Genomic DNA, 22,610 nt, shown 5'->3' with positions numbered 1-22,610 from the left:
ACATGGCAAAACCACATCCCTACAAAAAATTCAAAACTTAGCCGGGTGTGGTGGCGCATGCCTGTGGTGCCAGCTACTCAGGAGGCTGAGTTGGGAGGATCGCTTGAGCCCAGGAGGTTTAGTCTACAGTGAGCCGGTATGGCGCCACTGCACTCCAGCCTAGGTGATACAGTGAGACCTTGTCTTAAAAAAAAAAAAAAAAAAAGAAAAAAATTATACTAAGAAGCCAGTCACAAAGAACCATATATTACATGATGACAGTTGTATGGAATGCCCAGAGGAGATAAATCTATAGAGACAGAAAGTAGAGCAGTGCATGCCAAGAGCTGGGGTAGGTATGGGTAAATGGGAGGAAGCAGTGGATTCAATGATTTATTTTTAGGATAATGAAAATATTCTAAAATTGACTATGGTGCTGGTTGCAGAACTTTTGAGTATACTAAAAGCCATAGAAATAGCAAAAGGACCAAGATAGATAGAGAAAATTTTAATTTTTCCTTTGTGTTATCCCTAATCTAACTAATCTAGATGACATGGAGATGGCTACTGTTGCCCTATCTCACTCACCCTTCCAGTGTTAAGAAGACGATAGAAAGAGTACAAAGTCAGCAATCAGAAACCTAAGTTCAAATCCTGGCTCTAATGTGGATGTTAGGCAAAATGATGAATTTCTAAGCTGTTTGGTTTCCTCGTCTGTAAAAGAGAAGGGTAATCATGTCTACTCAGTTCACAGTGTTACTGTGAAGATCAAATAAGACTGTGTCCAGACTGGGCACGATGGCTCACGCCTGTAATCGCAACACTTTCGGAGGTCAAGGTGGGTGGATCACCTGACGTCAGGAGTTCGTGACGACCAGCCTGGCCAACATGGCAAAACCCCATCTCTACTAAAAATACAAAAATTAGCTAGGTGTGGTGGTGGGTGCCTGTAATCCCAGCTACTTGGGAGACTGAGGCAGGAGAATTGCTTAACACAGGAAGCAGAGATTGCAGTGAGCCGGTATCGTGCCATTGCAATACAGCCTAGGTGACAAGAGTGAAACGTAGGTGCTCTTAACATCGGCACATCTGCCGGCAGGCTTTTCCAGGCATTTGCAGTGATGTCTCTCACTGCATCACAAAAACCTACAGGTTTGCTTTGTTTTTCCAGAATTATTTTCTGAACCCCTATGCCTCAGTCAAACACAGATTTACACAACTGGGACCTTGAATACTTTCTAACATTTATGTATGATACGTAAGCAGCTTGACTCTCAGAGGAAGCAAGGCTGACAATCCCCTTTCTAAAAGGAGAGTGGTAGGAAAGGCCAATCCTGAAGACAACCAGCATGGCTTCACAGTCAAACTGTTCTATGCTCTTTCCAAATGATCAACATAAATGAAGATTCTGCCCATTCCAACAACAACGCTTTGGACAAATACAGATAACAATGTGGGGAGCTAGGAGAAGACAAATGCCAGCTGCAGCATCTCAGAGGAATGGCCACCCCAGGAAAAGTTCACATGCCTCCCTGTACCCTTGTTTGCAGGGTGCCAGACTCCAGCAGCACCCTGCTCCTCCCTGCTGTAAATTGTATCTCAACATCCTGAATGGCATTGTTAGAATCAACAACTTCAGGCTAAGCCTGTCTTTATAAGAAGTACATTTCATGTAAAAAATGAAAGTCCATGCACAGCAGCTAGCAGAAATAGAAAAAGCAGGAAGAGCAGTGAGGAGATCGGTTATAGAAATCAGCACTGAATGATCAAAGCCAGACTTAAAGCAGTGCTGATAGGGAGGGACAAGTGAGGCTATTTGAAAAGCAGGACTAACATAACCTAGTGAGGGATCTAAACTGTCCCATGGTTTCTGGGTGTATACTGACACGACAGGGAAGCACAGAAAAGCAGCAGGGGAAGGAGGTAAGCTCAATGTGGACAGACTGAGCTTCATGTGCCTTAAAGAAAACAAAGACACAGGCCGGGCGGTGGCTCATGCACGTAATCTCAACACTTTGGGAGGCCAAGGTGGGCGGATCACAAGGTCAGAAGTTTGAGACCAGTCTGGCCAATGTGGTGAAACCCAGTCTCTACTAAACATACAAAAATTAGCCAGGCATGGTAGTGGTCGCCTGTAGTCCCAGCTACTCCAGAGGCTGAGGCAGAAGAATCACTTTAACCCAGGAGGCGGAGGTTGCAGTGAGCCGAGAACACGCCATTGCACTCCAGCCTGGGAAACAAGAGCGAGACTCCATCTCAAAAAAAAGAAAATAAAAAAAAAAAGAAACTAAAGACATGTTCATAAATGCATACTGGGAGTCACCAGTATATCAAGACACATGAACATACATGGACAATCAGTCATTTATGTCATTTATGACATTACGGAGAACCTGTAGAACCAGTCATTTATGTCATTACATGCTACAAATAAATGCTAAAATAAGATATCAATATCTAACATAAGGAAACCTCTATCTTGGGCCAGGCATGGTAGCTCAACAGCAAAGATGGAGTGACACGTACAATCACGGATACCTAAAAAGAACTAATAATATGAATAATAAATATCATGCGGGGGTGGAGCCAAGATGGCCGAATAGGAACAGCTCCAGTCTACAGCTCCCAGCGTGAGCGACGCAGAAGACGGGTGATTTCTGCATTTCCAACTGAGGTACTGGGTTCATCTCACTGGGGAGTGCCGGACAGTGGCTGCAGGACACTGGGTGCAGCGCACCGTGCGTGAGCCAAAGCAGGGTGAGGCATCACATCACCTGGGAAGCGCAAGGGGTCAGGGAATTCCCTTTCCTAGTCAAAGAAAGGGGTGACAGACAGCACCTGGAAAATCGGGTCACTCCCACCCTGATACTGCGCTTTTCCAACGGGCTTCACAAACGGCACACCAGGAGATTATATCCTACACCTGGCTCAAAGGGTCCTACACCCACGGAGCCTCCCTCATTGCTAGCACAGCAGTCTGAGATCACACTGCAAGGCGGCAGCGAGGCTGGGGGAGGGGCGCCCGCCATTGCTGAGGCTTGAGTAGGTAAACAAAGTGGCCAGGAAGCTCGAACTGGGTGGAGCCCACCACAGCTCAAGGAGGCCTGCCTGCCTCTGTAGGCTCCACCTCTGGGGGCAGGGCACAGACAAACAAAAGTCAGCAGTAACCTCTGCAGACTTAAATGTCCCTGTCTGACAGCTTTGAAGACAGTAGTGGTTCTCCCAGGACGCAGCTTGAGATCTGAGAATGGACAGACTGCCTCCTCAAGTGGGTCCCTGACCCCCGAGTAGCCTAACTGGGAGGCATCCCCCAGTAGGGGTGGACTGACACCTCACACGGCCGGGTACTCCTCTGAGATAAAACTTCCAGAGGAACGATCAGGCAGCAGCATTTGCGGTTCAGCAATATCCGCTTTTCTGCAGCCACCACTGCTGATACCCAGGCAAACAGGGTCTGGAGTGGACCTCCAACAAACTCCAACAGACTTGCAGCTGAGGGTCCTGACTTTCAGAAGGAAAACTAACAAACAGAAAGGACATCCACACCAAAAACCCATGGGTACGTCACCATCATCAAAGACCAAAGGTAGATAAAACCACAAAGATGGGGAAAAAACAGAGCAGAAAAATCGGAAACTCTAAAAATCAGAGTGCCTCTCCTCCTCCAAATGAACACAGCTCCTCACTAGCAACGGAACAAAGCTGGACAGAGAGTGACTTTGACGAGTTGAGAAGAAGGCTTCAGAAGATTAAACTACTCCAAGCTAAAGGAGGGAGTTCGAACCAATGGCAAAGAAGTTAAAAACCTTGAAAAAAAATTAGATGAATGGCTAACTAGAATAACCAATGCAGAGAAGTCCTTAAAGGACCGGATGTAGCTGAAAACCATGGCATGAGAACTACGTGACGAATGCACAAGCCTCAGTAGTCAATGCGATCAACTGGAAGAAAGGGTATCAGCGATGGAAGATCAAATGAAAGAAATGACGCAAGAAGAGAAGTTTAGAGAAAAAAGAATAAAAAGAAATTAACAAAGCCTCCAAGAAATATAGGACTATGTGAAAAGACCAAATCTATGTCTGATTGGTGTACCTGAAAGTGACAGGGAGAAAGGAACCAAGTTGGAAAACACTCTGCAGGATATTATCCAGGAGAATTTCCGCAATCTAACAAGGCAGGCCAACATTCAAATTCAGGAAATACAGAGACCACCACAAAGATACTCCTCAAGAAGAGCAACTCCGAGACACATAATTGTCAGATTCACCAAAGTTGAAATCAAGGAAAAAATGTTAAGGGCAGCCAGAAAGAAAGGTCGGGTTACCCACAAAGGGAAGCCCATCAGACTAACAGCTGATCTCTCAGCAGAAACTCTACAAGCCAGAAGAGAGTGGGGGCCAATATTCGACATTCTTAAAGAAAAGAATTTTCAACCCAGAATTTCATATCCAGCCAAACTAAGCTTCATAAGTGAAGGAGAAATACAATCCTTTACAAACAAGCAAATGCTGAGAGATTTTGTCACCACCAAGCCTGCCCTAAAAGAGTTCCAGAAGGAAGCACTACACATGGAAAGGAACAACTGGTACCAGCCACTGCAAAAACATGCCAAATTGTAAAGACCATCAAGGCTAGGAAGAAACTGCATCAACTAACGAGCAAAATAACCAGCTAACATCATAATGACAGGATCAAATTCACACATAACAATATTAACCTTAAATGTAAATGGACTAAATGCTCCAATTAAAAGACACAGAAGACACAGACTGGCAAATTGGATAAAGACTCAAGACCCATCAGTGTGCTGTATTCAGGAAACCCATCTCACGTGCAGAGACACACATAGGCTCAAAATAAAGGGACAGAGGAAGACCTACCAAGCAAATGGAAAACAAAAAAAGGCAGGGGTTGCAATCCTAGTCTCGGATAAAACAGACTTTAAACCAACAAAGATCAAAAGAGACAAAGAAGGCCATTACATAATGGTAAAGGGATCAATTCAACAAGAAGACCTAACTATCCTAAATATATATGCACCCAATACAGGGACACCCAGATTCATAAAGCAAGTCCTTAGAGACCTATAAAGAGACTTAGACTCCCACACAATAATAATGGGAAACTTTTAACACCCCACTGTCAACACTAGACAGATCAACGAGACAGATAACAAGGATATCCAGGAACTGAACTCAGCTCTGCACCAAGCGGACCTAATGGACATCTACAGAACTCTCCACCTCAAATCAACAGAATATACATTCTTTTCAGCACCACACCACACCTATTCCAAAATTGACTCCTCAGCAAATGTAAAAGAACAGAAATTATAACAAACCTGTCTCTCAGATCACAGTGCAATCAAGCTAGAACTCAGGATTAAGAAATTCACTCAAAACCGCTCAACTACATGGAAACTGAACAACCTGCTCCTGAATGACTACTGGGTACATAACGAAATGAAGGCAGAAATAAAGATGTTCTTTGAAACCAACGAGAACAAACACACAACATACCAGAATCTCTGGGACACATTTAAAGCAGTGTGTAGAGGGAAATTTATAGCACTCAATGCCCACAAGAGAAAGCAGGAAAGATCTAAAATTGACACCCTAACATCACAATTAAAAGAACTAGAGAAGCAAGAGCAAACACATTCAAAAGCTAGCAGAAGGCAAGAAATAACTAAGATCAGAGCAGAACTGAAGGAAATAGAGACACAAAAAACCCTTCAAAAAAATCAATGAACCCAGGAGCTGGTTTTTTGAAAAGATCAACAAAATTAACAGACCGCTAGCAAGACTAATAAAAGAAGAAAAGAGAGAAGAATCAAATAGACGCAATAAAGAATGACAAAGGGTATATCACCACCGATCCCACAGAAATACCAACTACCATCAAAGAATACTATAAATACCTCTACGCAAATAAACTAGAAAATCTAGAAGAAATGGATAAATTCCTCCACACATACACCCTCCCAAGACTAAACCAGGAAGAAGCTGAATCTCTGAATAGACCAATAACAGGCTCTGAAATTGAGGCAATAATTAATAGCTTACCAGCCAAAAAAAGTTCAGGAGCAGATGGATTCACAGCCGAATTCTACCAGAGGTACAAGGAGGAACCGGTACCATTCCTTCCGAAACTATTCCAATCAATAGAAATAGAGGGAATCCTCCCTAACTCATTTTATGAGGCCAGCATCATCCTGATACCAAAGCCGGGCAGAGACACAACCAAAAAAGAGAATTTTAGACCAATATCTCTGATGAACATTGATGCAAAAATCCTCAATAAAATACTGGCAAACCGAATCCAGCAGCACATCAAAAAGCTTATCCACCATGATCAAGTGGGCTTCATCCCTGGGATGCAAGGCTGGTTCAACATACAAAAATCAATAAATGTAATCCAGCATACAAACAGAACCAAAGACAAAAACCACATGATTATCTCAATAGATGCAGAAAAGGCCTTTGACAAAATTCAACAACCTTCACACTAAAAACTCTCAATAAATTAGGTATTGATGGGACGTATCTCAAAATAATAAGAGCTATCTATGACAAACCCACAGCCAGTATCATACTGAATGGGCAAAAACTGGAAGTATTCCCTTTGAAAACTGGCACAAGACAGGGATGCCCTCTCTCACCACTTCTATTCAACATAGTATTGGAAGTTCTGGCCAGGGCAATCAGGCAGGAGAAGGAAATAAACGGCATTCAATTAGGAAAAGAGGAAGTCAAATTGTTCCTGTTTGCAGAAGACATGATTGTATATCTAGAAAACCCCATCATCTCAGCCCAAAATCTCCTTAAGCTGATAAGCAACTTCAGCAAAGTCTCAGGATACAAAATCAATGTGCAAGAATCACAAGCATTCTTACACTGCAATAACAGACAAACAGAGAGCCAAATCATGAGTGAACTCCCATTCACAATTGCTTCAAAGAGAATAAAATACCTAGGAATCCAACTTACAAGGGATGTGAAGGACCTCTTCAAGGAGAACTACAAACCACTGCTCAATGAAATAAAAGAGGATACAAACAAATGGAAGAACATTCCATGCTCATGGATAGGAAGAATCAATATCATGAAAATGGCCATACTGCCCAAGGTAATTTATAGATTCAATGCCATCCCCATCAAGCTACCAATGACTTCCTTCACAGAATTGGAAAAAGCTACTTTAAAGTTCATATGGAACCAAAAAAGAGCCCGCATTGCCAAGTCAATCCTAAGCCAAAAGAACAAAGCTTGAGGCATCACACTACCTGGCTTCAAACTATACTACAAGGCTTAGCCACAGTAACCAAAGCAGCATGGTACTGGTACCAAAACAGAGATATAAACCAATGGAACAGAACAGAACCCTCAGAAATAATGCCGCGTATCTACAACTATCTGATCTTTGACAAACCTGACAAACACAAGCAATAGGAAAAGGATTCCCTATTTAATAAATGGTGCTGGGAAAACTGGCTAGCCATATGTAGAAAGCTGAAACTGGATCCCTTCCTTACACCTTATGCAAAAATTAATTCAAGATGGATTAATGACTTAAATGTTAGACTGAAAACCATAAAAACCCTAGAAGAAAACCTAGGCATTACCATTCAGGACATAGGCATGGGCAAGGACTTCATGTCTAAAACACCAAAAGCAATGGCAACAAAAGCCAAAATGGACAAATGGGATCTAATTAAAGAGCTTCTGCACAGCAAAAGAAACTACCATCAGAGTGAACAGACAACCTACAAAATGGGAGAAAATTTTTGCAATCTACTCATCTGACAAAGGGCTAATATCCAGAATCTGCAATGAACTCAAACAAATTTACAAAAAAAAACAAACAACTTCATCAAAAAGTGGGCAAAGGATATGAACAGACACTTCTCAAAAGAAGACATTTATGCAGCCAAAAGACACATGAAAAAATGCTCATCATCACTGGCCATCAGAGAAATGCAAATCAAAACCACAATGAGATACCATCTCATGCCAGTTAGAATGGCAATCATTAAAAAGTTAGGAAACAACAGGTGCTGGAGAGGATGTGGAGAAATAGGAACAATTTTACACTGTTGGTGGGACTGTAAACTAGTTCAACCATTGTGGAAGTCAGTGTGGCGATTCCTCAGGGATCTAGAACTAGAAATACCACTTGACCCAGCCATCCCATTACTTGGTATATACTCAAAGGATTATAAATCATGCTGTTATAAAGACACATGCACACGTATGTTTATTGCGGCACTATTCACAACAGCAAAGGCTTGTAACCAACCGAAATGTCCAGCAAAGATAGACTGGATTAAGAAAATGTGGCACATATACACCATGGAATACTATGCATCATTATGATGAGTTCATGTCCTTTGCAGGGACATGGATGAAATTGGAAACCATCATTCTCAGCAAACTATCGCAAGGACAAAAAACCAAACACCACATGTTCTCACTCATAGGTGGGAATTGAACAATGAGAACACATGGACACAGGAAGTGGAACATCACACACCAAGGACTGCTGTGGGGTGGGGAGAGGGGGGAGGGATAGCATTAGGAGATACACCTAATGTAAATGAGGAGTTAATGGGTGCAGCACACCAACATGGCACATGTATACATATGTAAGAAACCTGCACGTTGTGCACATGTACCCTAAAACTTAAAGTATAATAATAATAAAATAAAATAATGCAAGTGAAAATATAAAGCAATTACTAACAACAACAACTATAGAAGAAAGAAAATGTAATAATTTGGCTTTAAAATGAAACAAATTTCAACACGGACAATGGTATAAACGTTACAATCATATAAGCAACACAGACATAACCAAATTGGGAGGATGGGAAGAGGGAAGGTTGGGTAAAAAAGGAAGTCAACAGATAATAGCTAATGTTCATGAACATATTATTTGAAAACATGGAAGCACCTCTCAGAAGACACATGCGGCTGCCTATGGGGAAGATTCTGTCCATTCCCACAACAATGCTTTGGACTGTGGAGGACCAGAGCAAAGGACTACTGTTTTTCATTCTAGGACACTGGGTACACCAAGCTCCTAAGTATAGTTCTAAAATTCAGAAAACTACCAAAATTAAAATTTTTTAAAAACCACTCTACCCTTTCTTTACTTATTTAACACTAAAACTTGATTGAACTCGTAGGCCGGGCGCAGTGGCTCATGCCGGTAATCCCAGCACTTTGGGAGGCTGAGGCGGGCAGATCATGAGGTCAGGAGATAGAGACCACCCTGGCTAACACAGTGAAACCCCATCTCTACTAAAAATACAAAAAATTAGCCGGGGCATGGTGGCGGGCACCTGTAGTCCCAGCTACTTGGTAGGCTGAGGCAGGAGAATGGTGTGAACCTGGGAGGCTAAGCTTGTAGTGAGCTGAGACCGTCCTACTGCACTCCAGCCTGGCGACAGAGCAGGACTTCGTCTCAAAAAAAAAAAAAAAAAAAAGACTTGATTGAACACCCTGGGGCCAAAACCTGACCTGAACTGACAGGAAGCTACTCAAAACTATACTTATGCTGCTTAGTGTAAATATTATATATACTTCAATGCAGAAATAGTGCGTTTGAGTAAGGATTCTTACTCCAGGCCTCGATGGGAGTATCTGATAATTTACAGTATATGTGGCAGACTACTTTCCTAAAAACCTGAGAATTTCTAAATTCTAAAATATTTCTGATCCAAGAGTTTTGAATAAGAGAGTTTGAGCTTACAATTCATTTTTCAAAATGAAATGTATTACTTTTATTACATGTATTTTAGTACACGTATTACTTTTATTTTTTAGATTTTGAAGGTATTCTGAAGAATTCAATGGAGAGAAAGTATAAAAAGAATAACAGGTATGAGACTCATGTGACCTTAAACGGATCAACACCTAATGCCACACACTTTCCAAAACTGGCATTATTCCTGGATCGTTATTTAAGATAATAAATAAAAAGGCTACATTGTCTAATTAAAAATTTGAAGAAGAAGGCAAGAAAACTTCACTTGACTCCTCAGTCATATCCCACTACTGTCCCATCTATCCTACTCTTCTAGGAAAAGGTGGTCTACACTCACATTCAACATTTCTTCACTTTCTATACACATTTCAACTAACTACAATCTGGCTTCAGTACAGTAAGGTCTACAATGCTCTCTATATTAAGCCTAAAAATTGTTTTGCAGCCCTCATGTTATTTGACTTGATACTTTTACTCTCTTCCTAGTCTTAAAATACTCTTTTCTTTGACTTAAATGACATAACACTGTCCTAGTGTTCCTCCTGCTCCATCTGCACCTCTGCAGATCTATCCCCTATAGCACGACATTGTACGCAGAGATTCCTCAAAGTTCCATTTAACCCTCTCTGATTCTCATTCTGTGCTCCCTTTCCCTGGGTGATTTAATCCATAACTTTGGCTTGAATGCCCACCTTTGCAGATGTTATTTAAAAAGAAAATATTGATAAATCAGATTTTATTGAATTTAAAACTTTTGCACTTTAAAAGATACCATTAATAAAAAAGATAAGCCACTGACTGGGGAAAAAATACTTGACAATCATATATCTGATAAAAAAACTTGTATCTGGCCGGGCATGGTGGCTCACGCCTGTAATCCTAGCACTTTGGGAGGCCGGGGTGGGCGGATCACAAGGTCAGGAGATCGAGACCATCCTGGTCAACATGGTGAAACCCCGTCTTTACTAAAAATACAAAAAATTAGCCGGGCGCGGTGGCGGGCGCCTGTAGTCTCAGCTACTCAGGAGGCTGAGGCAGGAGAATGGCGTGAACCCGGGAGGCGGAGCTTGCAGTGAGCTGAGATCGCGCCACTGCACTCCAGCCTGGGTGACAGAGTGAGACTCCGTCTCAAAAAAAAAAAAAAAAGACTTGTATCTAGAATAAAGAACTCCTACGTAAGACAAACGACGTAATTTTAAAATAAGCAAAATATATTAACAGACGTTTCATCAAAAAAGATATATCAAAGAAGATATATGAGAGCCAGGCTCTCATATGTGCCTGTAGTCCTAGCTATTCGGGATGCTGAGGCAAGAGGATCGTTTGAGCCCATGAGTTCGAGGCTACAGTGAGCTATGATCACAACACTGTACTCCATTCTAGGCAACAGCGTGAGACCCCGTCTCTAAAAAATAAAATAAAATAATAAAGACATATGAATAGCTAATAAACTCACGAAAAGATGCTAAAAATTAAAACCACAATGATATACCACTATACCCCCACTAGAATGGCTACAACCAAAAACACTAGAATGGCTCCAATCAAAAAGATAGTCAATACTAATTGTTTGATATAGAAAAAATTAGATCTTTCGCATATCGCTGGTGAGAATATAAATTGATATAGATACTTGGAAAACAGTCTGGCGGTTTCTTAAAAAGTTAAACATAAACTTATCCTATGACCCAGGAACTGCAGTCCTTGGAATTCATCCGAGAGATATGAAAACATATGTCCACACAAAGACACATACATGAATGTGCATAGCAGCATTCCTCATAATAGCCCAAAACTGGAAATATTCCAAATGTCCACCAACTAAAGAATAGATAAAAACGTGGCTTATCTATACAATGAAATTCTATTCAGCAATTAAAAGGAAAAAACCAATCATATACACTACAACATGGATGAACCTCAAAGATTATGCAAATTGAAACAAGTCAGACACAAAAGACTATATATTATACAATTCCATTTTTATAAAGTGTCTTGAGAAGGCAGATCAGTGATTGCCTCATGTTGGGTGTAGTTGTGGGTATTATCTGCAAATGGGCAAGAGGGAATTTTGGGAGCAAAGGAAATGTCTCAAACTGGATTACAATGACATTGCACTACTTCAAATTTACTAATCACTGAATTGTACACTTATAATAGGTGAATTTTATGGTGCCTAAATTACACCTCAAGATGCTCATTTAATACAGCTTACAAGGCCCTATGTATCTATCCCACCTCATTTTGTACTACCCCTCTCTCTGTAGTCCAGCTACAGCAGTGTTCCTTCAGTCCCCTCAGACCTCCCAGCACCTTACCACCACAGCCTATATATATGGTATTCTCTGCCTGCAACACTCTTCCTTCCCGTTTTGGGCTAACTCTTGGTCAACCATCTGACCATCCTGACAGAGGAAATTCCACATTCATAGCTCTTTATAAGATCAATGAAGAACCTCTACTTTATTAACAATGTTCACAGTTAGAATGTTACATTTATTGAGTTCTTTAATTAATGACTTTCTCCCCTACTCAGCCATAAGTTCCCCAAAGGCAGCATATCTCATTTTGCTTACCTTTGTATCTCTCTTTCTGTGGCCCAATGCCTATCACATAAGATCTATTAAATAAATGCTGGTTGGATCAATCTCCCTGAGACAGCAGGCAAAAATGGCTGAGAATTTCATTTGTAACTCAAACTATTAAGCAACACTGTTCTCCGTCTCAAATCCTGAGCAAGTACCCTAGTGGAGATTTGGAAACAACTAACAAAAATTCATGTTTGTCAACCTGGTACAATTCATTTCAGATGGGAAGAAACCCACTGATCTTTAAATATCTGCAGCAGATTGACCACATCAGACTTAGTTGAAAATTGAAATGGAATTCAAATATAGTGGAATGTAATCTAAGTATCTTTAAGAATAATTTTAAAAGATGACAAGTGTAAGTAGTAAAGAATTACTGATCAAAGCATTTTAAGACAGAGGAAAACTTAAGTTTCCTAAGTTACAGATGAGAAATTTCAACCTTTGAGTCAAAAAACCCAATGCTGGATAGATAGCAAGTTACAGAAGCTTGCTATCCAACAGTTGAATGAGAGCCCAAATATGCTACTGCACTAGTATCACCTCAAAGCCTTCTTCCCTTCACTCAGCTAGGAAAGAAGGCTCCCCCTGCCACATCACATCTCACCCTCTGTCTCACTCACTTAACCACTGGTTAGCAAGGCTAACCTTAAGCTATAAAGCTATAAAGATTGCCCTGCTCCTGCCTTTTACTGAAACGAAGACCAAAATTAAACTTGAAAGCTCTGAGAAATTTCAGGGAAGATGACAGAGAAACACCACAAAGTCTCCATATGTTACCCACTAAAAAACAGTCTGATACAAATTTTGTTATTTGGGCTTGGCCTGTTAAAACTATTAGCTTTAAAAACAGTGAGTTCATTTTAAAATATAAAAATGAGCTGAATATTTATTTATTTATTTATTATTTTGAGACAGGGTCTTGCTCTGTTGCCCAGGCTGGAGTGCAGTGGCGCAATAATCTCAGCTCACTGCAACCTCCACCTTCCTGGTTCAAGCAATTGCACTGCCTCAGCCTCCCGAGTAGCTGGGATTACAGGTGCACGCCACCACTCCTGGCTAATTTTTTTGTATTTTTAGTAGAGACAGGGTTTCACCATGTTGGCCAGAGTGATCTCGAACTCCTGACCTCAGGCCATCCGCCCGCCTCAGCCTCCCAAAGTGCTGAGATTACAGGCGTGAGCCACAGCGCCCGGTCATGAGCTGGAATTTTTTAATGCAACAAGAATAAAGCAGGCCAGGAGTGGTGGCTCACACCTGTAATCCTGGCACTTTAGGAAGCCAAGGTGAGTGGATCACTTAAGCTTCGGAGTTTGAGACCAGCCTGGGCCACATGGTGAGACCCCATCTCTACTAAAAATACAAAAAAAATTGCTGGGCGTGGTGGTGCATGTCTGTGGTATCAGCTGCTTGGGCGACAGGTGGGAGGATCACTTGAGCCCAGGGGACAGAGGTTGCAGTGAGCCAAGATTGTACCACTACACTCCAGCCTGGGTGACAGAAGGAGAACCTGTCTCAAAAAAAAAAAAAAAAAAAGTTAACTACCAGAAAATATATATGCAATTACAAATAGTGAAGAAATCATAAGACATACAAACACATCCCACAGACTAAAGTTTATCCAGAAACAAAAGACTGAAGTTTGTTAGTTTTTAAATCTCCTACAGTAATTTAGAGCATTGCCAGGTGCAGTGGCTTGTACCTGTAGTCCCAGCTACTTGGGAGGCTGAGGTGGGAGGACCACTTTAGGCCAGGAGTTCTAGACTGGCCCGGGCAACATAGTAAGACCTTGTCCCCCACCAAAAAAATTCAGATCATTACTAGAGGTAATAAAGGGTACAATAAATGTTAAATAAAAGAATAATAAATAAGAAATGCTGAAAATAAGTGGAAAATAAAATCCAAAGCATAAATGATTTAAACAGATAAAGTATATGAAGAAACTAAAAAGTATAAAAATACTGCCTGTCAATAATAATGGAGGAAAAAACTAGATGAAAGCATTTGCAAATCCTAAGTACTTTACATGCATATTTCATTTAAATCTCATAGCAGTGCCAGGAAGGAGAGAAACTTTTATCTCCCTTTCATGCACAGCTTAGAGAAATTAATCAACTTGCCCAAGCTTTCACAGCCATATTTCAAGGATTCTCAGCTGCTAGCATTTGCTTGACCTTACAGAAGGTGCCAACAAGAAGCTTTTATGCAACTAGACCATAATTGCCCCTGACTAACCTGGGATTCCAAGGTGCCAATTTCAGAGATGTTAGAATGGATAAAAATGCACAACTTATGCTTGACTAAATGTGATAGTGTGCAGCAACCGATCAGGTGAACCTAAAATATCTAGCGGTTTTTTTTTGTTTTTTTTTATTTCACAGTGGCACTGCTACAGGAAGGACTAAGATAAAACATGATATGTTCCTGTCTTTGTTATAGTAAAGAAGAGCTATTATAATCCCTATGGATATAGAAGACAACATGGAATTCACATTTGAAGTATTAAATAGTGACAGGACTTTTGTTGCCTTTTTTGTCTATACAGAGGGACAACTTAACCAAAGCAATGCTTATATCTGCCTAAAATTTGGCAAAGATAATAAATTAGATACTTCAAAAGTGGGTTATTTTAAGGCACTAAGATACGCCTCAAATAGGTCGAATTCATGGCAGATATTTAACTGTAGCATTTTGAGTTCACTTGCAAATTTGTATCACAAGCCACAGAAAAGAAACAGTGCATTTAAAAACTATAGCCCACATCCTTATGTTCTTTCATCTTTATTCCAGTAGAAGATGCAAGGTAATTTTCCAACACACAACCTCAGAGGCTGAAGCCAAGAAGAGCGGCAGAATGGATGGATTCAAGGTGTGCCAACAATGTTACCCAGTAGGAAAAAATTCCATAAAAACTGGGCCCCTAAGGAAAACAACAAAGCCTAATGCTGAAGTCCTGTCCAAATGCAAGTGCTTGGCTAAGAGAGAGCAGTCAGGCTGTAGACTGAAAGGCAGTGTATGCAATTTAGAATCCCCAGAAGTAGAGTAACAGAGAGAGAACACAGCTGCATGAGAGTGAGATGCTAATGTGGGGCAGGCAGGACTTGGCTCCAGACAGTGCTTGCTATCGGGACTCCTTCCATGACTCGGGAAGACCTCAGTACAACCACTGGGGCAGGTATGCGAATTAGGTAAACCAGGTGCAATTAACTGGAAAAAGGGCCTGGACTAATGTCTGGGCTTTCTGAAAGATTTTGCATCTCAGGGAAATTATGGAATAGCCACAGTATTCCCTTAGTAATAGAATACAAAAATACTGAAAACACTCAAAGTTAAGAAAAGGGAAAAGAGAAGATTTGTTAGGGTTCTTTTAGCATTTCACTTCTGAGAAACAGAACAGGTGTTTTCAACACCTGGAAAACACCTTCAATCCATCAAGCACAGAAATAGTCTGCCTTTGGCCAGGCACGGTGGCTCATGCCTATAATCTTCGGGAGGCCGAGGCGGTGGATCACCTGAGGTCAGGAGTTCGTGACCAGCCTGGCCAACATGGTGAAACCCTGTCTCTACTAAAAATACAGAAATTAGTCGAGAGTGGTGGCGGGCGCCTGTAATCCCAGCTACTCATGAGGCTGAGGAAAGAGAATTGCTTGAACCCGGGAAGTGGAGGTTGCAGTGACCCAAGATCATGCCATTGCACTCCAGCCTGGATGACAAGAGCAAGACTCCATCTCAAAAAAAAGAAAGAAAAGAAATAGTCTACCTTCTTGAGCTCCTACAAGAGCTCTTCAGTGCTTCCCCTGCAGAGAACAGTGTCTGATCCCTATAGATAACGAAAGGAGGATGAAGGATAGGTCAAGGCTTCAGCAGCCCAGCATTCTCCCTGGGTATTCACCACACCATTAGAGAAGAAACCTGTTTACTTTTCTGCCTCCTTGAAGGCTCAGTAATGAAGCCATGATTAGAATTGCAGGCATGGATTCCAGCCACTTATCACAAGATGTTCCATTTTCTCTTGCTATGTAACAAACTACCCAAAACTTTGTTGCTTGAACAGCCATGATTTCCTATTTCTCATAATTCCATGGGTTGGCTGGGCAGCTCTTCTGCTGCCCTTACCTGACTTACATAGGCTGCTTCGCTGGGCTCAGCAGGGAGGGAAGGGCCTTATCCATGTGGCCTTTTCTTCTAGGCTTCTTCACATGGTGGCAGCAGCATCCCAAGACAGTTCACCCACTACACATGGTGCCTCTGCTTGCACTGTCTGCTGATTGAGACCAAAGTCAAGAAAGGGGAAAAGAGACTCTACCACTTGATGGGTCCTGTGGTTTGAATGTGTCCCCCAAGTTCATGTATTGGAAACTTAATCCCCAATGCAACAGTGCTGACAAGTGGGACTTGTAAGAGGTGATCAGGCCATGAGGGCTCTGCCCTCACTAATGGATTAATGCTGTTATTGAGGAAGTAGGTTAGTTATCATGGGAGTGGGTTCCTAATAGGAGAATAAGTTCAGCCTCCTTCCCTTCTCTCCATCCCATGCACATGCTCTCTTGCCCATCTGCCTTCCACCATGGGATGATGCAGCAAGAAAGCCCTCACCAGATGTGAGCCCCTCAACCTTGGACGTCCCACGCTGCAGAACTGTAAGAACTAAATCTCTGTACTTTATTAATTACCCCATCTCATGTACTCTGTTACAGCAGCACAACACAGACTAAGACAATGGGAGAAACAAGTGAAGTCATACTGCAAACAGGCAGAGCTGGGAGCAGGGACAGGGGGCAGTGATTCACTGGGAGCCATTTTGTAACAATTTACCACGTATTGTTTTTGCTACTTTTTCCTCTGATAATAATAGTTTTTATCAGTAGTGTTTTTATAAGGTGTTTTCATACCTATTATAAATTCAAAGCTAATTATGATCTTTATAATACGGGGAAAAAGGTGCTCAATTCTATTTCTACTACAGAATAACATTAATAAATAGATCCAAAAATATTCCCAACGTTTAGAGACAAGAATTCCTTCTAGCAATCCATACCTCTTGAAGATCTCACGATCCTTAACAAACACATGGATCTTGTGAAGCATCTTTAGTAGGCTGACAGAGGTAGAAACTGTGGCCAAAGTTTATAACAGAAAAATTGAAGGCAATTATACTTCATTTGAAGTGCTTCCTGCAGAAAGAATTCTCAGCATGTCACTGTACAATGCAGCACATAAGGACAGTGGCACACACTGCTCTGCACCAGTCAGCTGTCATCTCAGGCCAGAACAAGCATATTCTCTACATACTGCAGTAAACCAGAAAAACCAGAGCAGAATTTGCCTCAGTACTCACCTTATCCCCTGACCATCCGAGATATGTCTGCCCAGGCAGGACAAATCTTCTCAAGGACCCCTGTACATGCCATGGTCAACCTTACCTTTGCTCATGCTGTCCCATCTTCTTGAGATGCTCTTTCCTCTTTGCCCATCAGGCCCAAAATTCCCTGGCCTTCAGACCACACCTCAAAGCATTTCTTCTCTACAAGCAAAACATACTCCCCTTTCCCTTCCTTACTACCCATAGCAGTTACCCAATTTCTTTACAGGTGGACATTAGTCACATAAAAACAGTCCTTCAATATAAGTGATGGTTAATTTCACATGTGAACTTGACTAGGCCACAATATCTAGATATTTGGTCAAACATTATTCTGAATGTTTCTGTGAAGGTATTTTTAAGATAAGACTGACATTTAAATTGGCAGACTTTTTTTTAAGGCAGGACCGGATTTATTCCCATTTTACAGACGAGGAAACACTCAGAGAGGTCAAGTGATCCACCTGCTCCAGGTCTCAAGTCAATACATGACTCAGCTGAAACTTCCTCTCCTAGATATACAATGAGAGTAATGCCAGACCTGCTTCTCAAAACAGATATGCACAAGAAAACTGTTTTAGTCTCATTCTTCTGACAACTAGAAAGTAAATATTCACCAGGCCCCATGCACATAACATTATCATAAGTCAGAAGTCTCTTATTAAGAACATAAAATCACAGTGCAGATTGGGAGTGGGAAGATACACAGAAAGGATACCAAGAGTCTCTGTCAACTGCCCCTGGTTTGAGTTCAACATTTTTTTAAGAGATGCAATGTTTTTTTAGGAGATGGGGTTTCACTATGTTGCCTAGGCTGGACTTAACTCCTAGGCTCAAGTGATCCTCTTGCCTCAGCCTCCCAAGTATCTGGGACTACAGGTGCCTGTCACCACACCCAGGTTCTAAATTGGTGGATTCTGAGTAAAATATCCTGCTTTCCATAATGTGCGTGGGCCTCAACCAATCAGTTGAAGGCCTTAATATAAAAAGGACTGACCTCCCCCAGAAGAAGAGGGAATTCTGCCAGCAGACTGCCTTCAGCCTTGAACTCCAGAATCAACTCTTCCCTGAGCCTCCAGCCTGCCGGCCCACCCTACAGATTTTGGACTTTTTAGTCTCCACAATCATATGAACCAATTCCTTAAAATAAATCTCTCTCTCCCAATCTCATCTAGCTATCTATATATATATAGGTATATCTGTACACACACACACACACACAGAGAGACACACACACCCTATTGGTTTTGTTTCTTTGGAGAACTCTGACTGATACAATATATCACACAGTTTAGATCATTCCTTGCAGGGTACAAAGCCTGTCCTACTTAAAAGGCTATATGATCCCTGGACTGTTGCATATTTTTTAGCAATCCCTACAGTCTTCTGTACCATCACGTTTCTTTAGTATTCCCTACGGTGTTCCATACAGAGCAGGGGTAAAAATATTCCAGGAACTTTAATTTGTGCTTCCTTATGACTAAACCTTGTATCCTTCCAGTTTCCTAACCTTTCTGCACCATTGACTGTGATATGTATATATACTAAAGAAGCTGAAAGAAAGAAAAGGAATACTGCTCCCATTTTCCCATGGTGGAATCCCAAAGGTGGTGAATGTCTATTAAAAACTAGTAGTTTTATTACTAACTGGCACACAGGTGGTAGAATGTTAAAAAAAAAAAAAACACTACAAACTATTACTCGCTTTATGATCCTGGAATCCATTCTTTTCAATTTTCTCCACCTAGAAAACACCTTTTAGTGAAAAAACTATAATAAAAGCAAAAAAATGTTTTAGTCAATCATCAAAATAATAACCCAAGACCAAATTTAAAGTAATATAAACGTAAATCAGGAATAGTTTTTAAAGTCAGCTATCACGTCTTAGAGATTTTTAGTTTATTTTAAATCCCTTTGGGAAGACCTAGAATACTTCATTCATTTAACCTAAGCAAACAAATGGACAAGCACATATTCTCATAGTCTGACCCAATTTTCCCAGCATCTTCCAAGTGCCAGGCTCCTACTAGGAACTGGAAAATTTTAGAAGTGAACTGCTGCTATCATTCCTCCCTAAAATAGATTAGTGAATGCCCAGAAAATAAAGAATGCTCACATTTAAGCTACTCTCTAACAATGTGCATATTTCTGCTACTACCAGTTGAATTGTGTACATTATCAAAAACCTATTGCTTAATCTCCAAACCTGTTTATGTCAGTTATACTCATTCTGCAATGGTATAATTTAATTGAATACTACATAAACTGATCACAAATGGACAAACGTGGCTACAAAACTAAGAAGTTACTATTTCTATAAAACCTAAGTTGAATACTTTGGAAAGCATCCATACAGGCATATTACTTTCCTTAAAATTTTTTGACAAATTGAGTATACATAAAACTAGTACAAAAGACAAGAAAACAATACTAAAATACCAGAATCCTGGCTAGGTGCAATGGCTCATACCTGTAATCCCAGTACTTTGGGAAGCTGAGGCAGAAGGATCACTTGAGGCCAGGAGTTTGAGACCAGTCTGGGCAACACAGCAAGACCCCATCTCTACAAAAAAAATTTTAAATTAAAAAAAAAGATAGAATTCTATGCTCTGACTGCTTCAAATGTTCCTAAAGTCTCAATCTACTTTAAACAGAGTGAAACTAGAAAACACAGAAGCTACTCTACAAATGTGGTTTTTACAAGAACAATAATACAGAACTGAGAGGACCCATAATACACAAAGAAAGATTACTACCCTAGATCACAAGACTGGCCTTTTGCATCCTCCACTATTCCCAGAACAATCCATCAGTAGCACTAACATTACACTTGAATACTTCCTGAAGTCAAGTTGTTTTATTTAAAACTGAAATATCCCTCTAAAAGACAATAACAACAAAAAAATAAGTATGTATGTACAAGGTATTCACTGCAGCACTATTTCTAACGCAAAACACTAAAGACAATCCAAATGTCCATTAATATGGGACTGGCAATAAACTATGGTAAATTCACACAATGAAATAGAAAAAAAGGCATGAAGAATGCCTCTATATACTTCTATGGAGTGATCAGCAGGAAATAATAGGAAGACAAAAAAGCAAGAAGAAAATTATACATAGTGTGCTACCATTCACCTAAGATGGGATTAGGAGGCAGAAACTATATGTGTGTGCACATGCAGGGACATGCGCGCACACACACACACACACACACACACACACTCTCTTGCTCCTATGTTTTAAATGGAATGCAGGAAAGAAAAATAGAGGGAACCACAATCAGAGCTAGACTTCTCTGATTCCGCCTTGTTTTACACATTTAGCTCGGGAACCATGTATATGTTTTCCATAATTGTTTAAAAAATAATTGAAAAACTGTCATCTCTAAAATTCAAAAGCAAAGTGCAATGACCCTAAATATTTGTTGAATTGGTGGTATAATCATGCAAAAAGGAATTATTTCAAATGACTTAAAACAGTTTTACCAGACATCCCTAGAGGAATCTATCCTAAAAATGAAAAGAATTTGGGAAAGTGCTTTAAATTCTTAAACTATTTTCAGTAATCATATTGTCAGCAGTAACACTGACAAGTAATGGTATCAATATGATTATGATCAAGAACCAAAATTTTTAGCATGAGACAAATATAAAATTAAAGAAATTCAACAAAATCATCTGTTCCTAAGTTTATACTGGAAAAATCAGTATGAAACTCATAAAATATTTTACCTTAAAAATAACGTATTTCCTAGCCACTGAAAAGGCCTAGAAGTGACAACCAATCTGTAGTTTCCAGACTGTGGTCACTAAATACAATTTCCCTCTGAAAGGAACCAGGGCTGGTTAAAGAAAGGGATAATTCCAGATCTATGGCTGTTAATGTACAAGATAAGCCTGGACATCTTGTCACACAAGAAAGCAACAAGCCATCAGAAGCACTCATGCCAAAATGACCCAGGAGCTAATGTGAAGGCACTCCCATTGGCCAAAGAAGGGACAATTTGGACCAGGTGCAGTGGCTCATGCCTGTAATCTCAGCTCTTTGGGAGGCTGAGGCAGGCAGATCACCTGAGGTCGGGAATTCGAGACCAGCCTGACCAAAATGGAGAAACCCCATCTCTAGTAAAAATACAAAATTAGGGCCGGGCGTGGTGGCCCACACCTGTAATCCCAGTACTGTGGAAGGCCAAGACGAGCGGATTGTCTGAGGTCAGGCGTTCAAGACCAGCCTGGCCAATGTGACAAAACCCCGTCTCTACTAAAAATACAAAAATTAGCCAGGCATAGTGGTGCGCGCCTGTTGTCCCAGCTACTTGGGAGGCTGAGGCAGGAGAACTGCTTGAACCCGGAGGCGAAGGCTAAAGTGAACTGAGATTGCGCCACTGCATTCCAGCCTGGGCGACAGAGTGAGACTCTGTCTCCAAAAATAAAAATAAAAAATAAAACATTAGCCAGGCGTAGTGGTGCATGCCTGTAATCACAGCTACTCAGGAGGCCAAGGGAAGAGAATCGCTTGAACCTAGGAGGTAGAGGTTGCAGTGAGCTGAGATCATGCCATTGCACTCCAGCCGGGGCAACAAGAGCGAAACTCTGTCTCAAAAAAAAAAAAAAAAAAAAGAAGAAGGGACAATTTGATCATTAATAAGAATAAATGTGGCTGGGTACACTGGTTTGGGCCTTATAGTCCCAGCTACGTGGGAGGGTAAGGAGAGAGGATCACTTGAGACCAGCCTGGGCAACACAGTGAGACGCTATCATTAATTAATGTAATTAACTCATTAAATAATAACTGCAATGAACTTAAGAAATCATCAAACGTATTAAATTCACATGTTGGCTGGGCGTGATGGCTCACACCTGTAATCTCAGTACTTTGTGAGGCCAAGGTAGGAAAATCTCTTGAGGGCC

At 40.9% G+C, this 22,610-nt stretch overlaps 1 protein-coding gene across 8 annotated transcripts in view; it reads right to left on the bottom strand.

The window, feature by feature from the left end:
- Positions 1 to 22,610, bottom strand: part of MARCHF8 (membrane associated ring-CH-type finger 8) — a 143,077-nt gene that overhangs the window by 80,828 nt on the left and 39,639 nt on the right. For 3 of the 8 annotated variants that reach the window (XM_054503437.1, XM_063669848.1, XM_063669847.1), the window contains exon 2: positions 20,168 to 20,260. The exons of 2 other annotated variants lie outside the window; for them this stretch is intronic. The gene's annotated coding sequence lies outside the window, so the exon portion shown is untranslated. Of the gene's footprint in view, positions 1 to 16,460; positions 19,369 to 20,167; positions 20,261 to 22,610 lie in introns of those variants that run through there. 3 more of the 8 variants (XM_054503436.2, XM_063669849.1, XM_054503440.2) reach the window with 2 other exon arrangements.

The sequence above is a fragment of the Pongo pygmaeus genome, chromosome 8, assembly GCF_028885625.2.
Source record: "Pongo pygmaeus isolate AG05252 chromosome 8, NHGRI_mPonPyg2-v2.0_pri, whole genome shotgun sequence".
Classification (NCBI taxonomy): Eukaryota; Metazoa; Chordata; class Mammalia; order Primates; family Hominidae; genus Pongo; species Pongo pygmaeus.
This window is presented reverse-complemented; position numbering and strand designations above follow the sequence as displayed.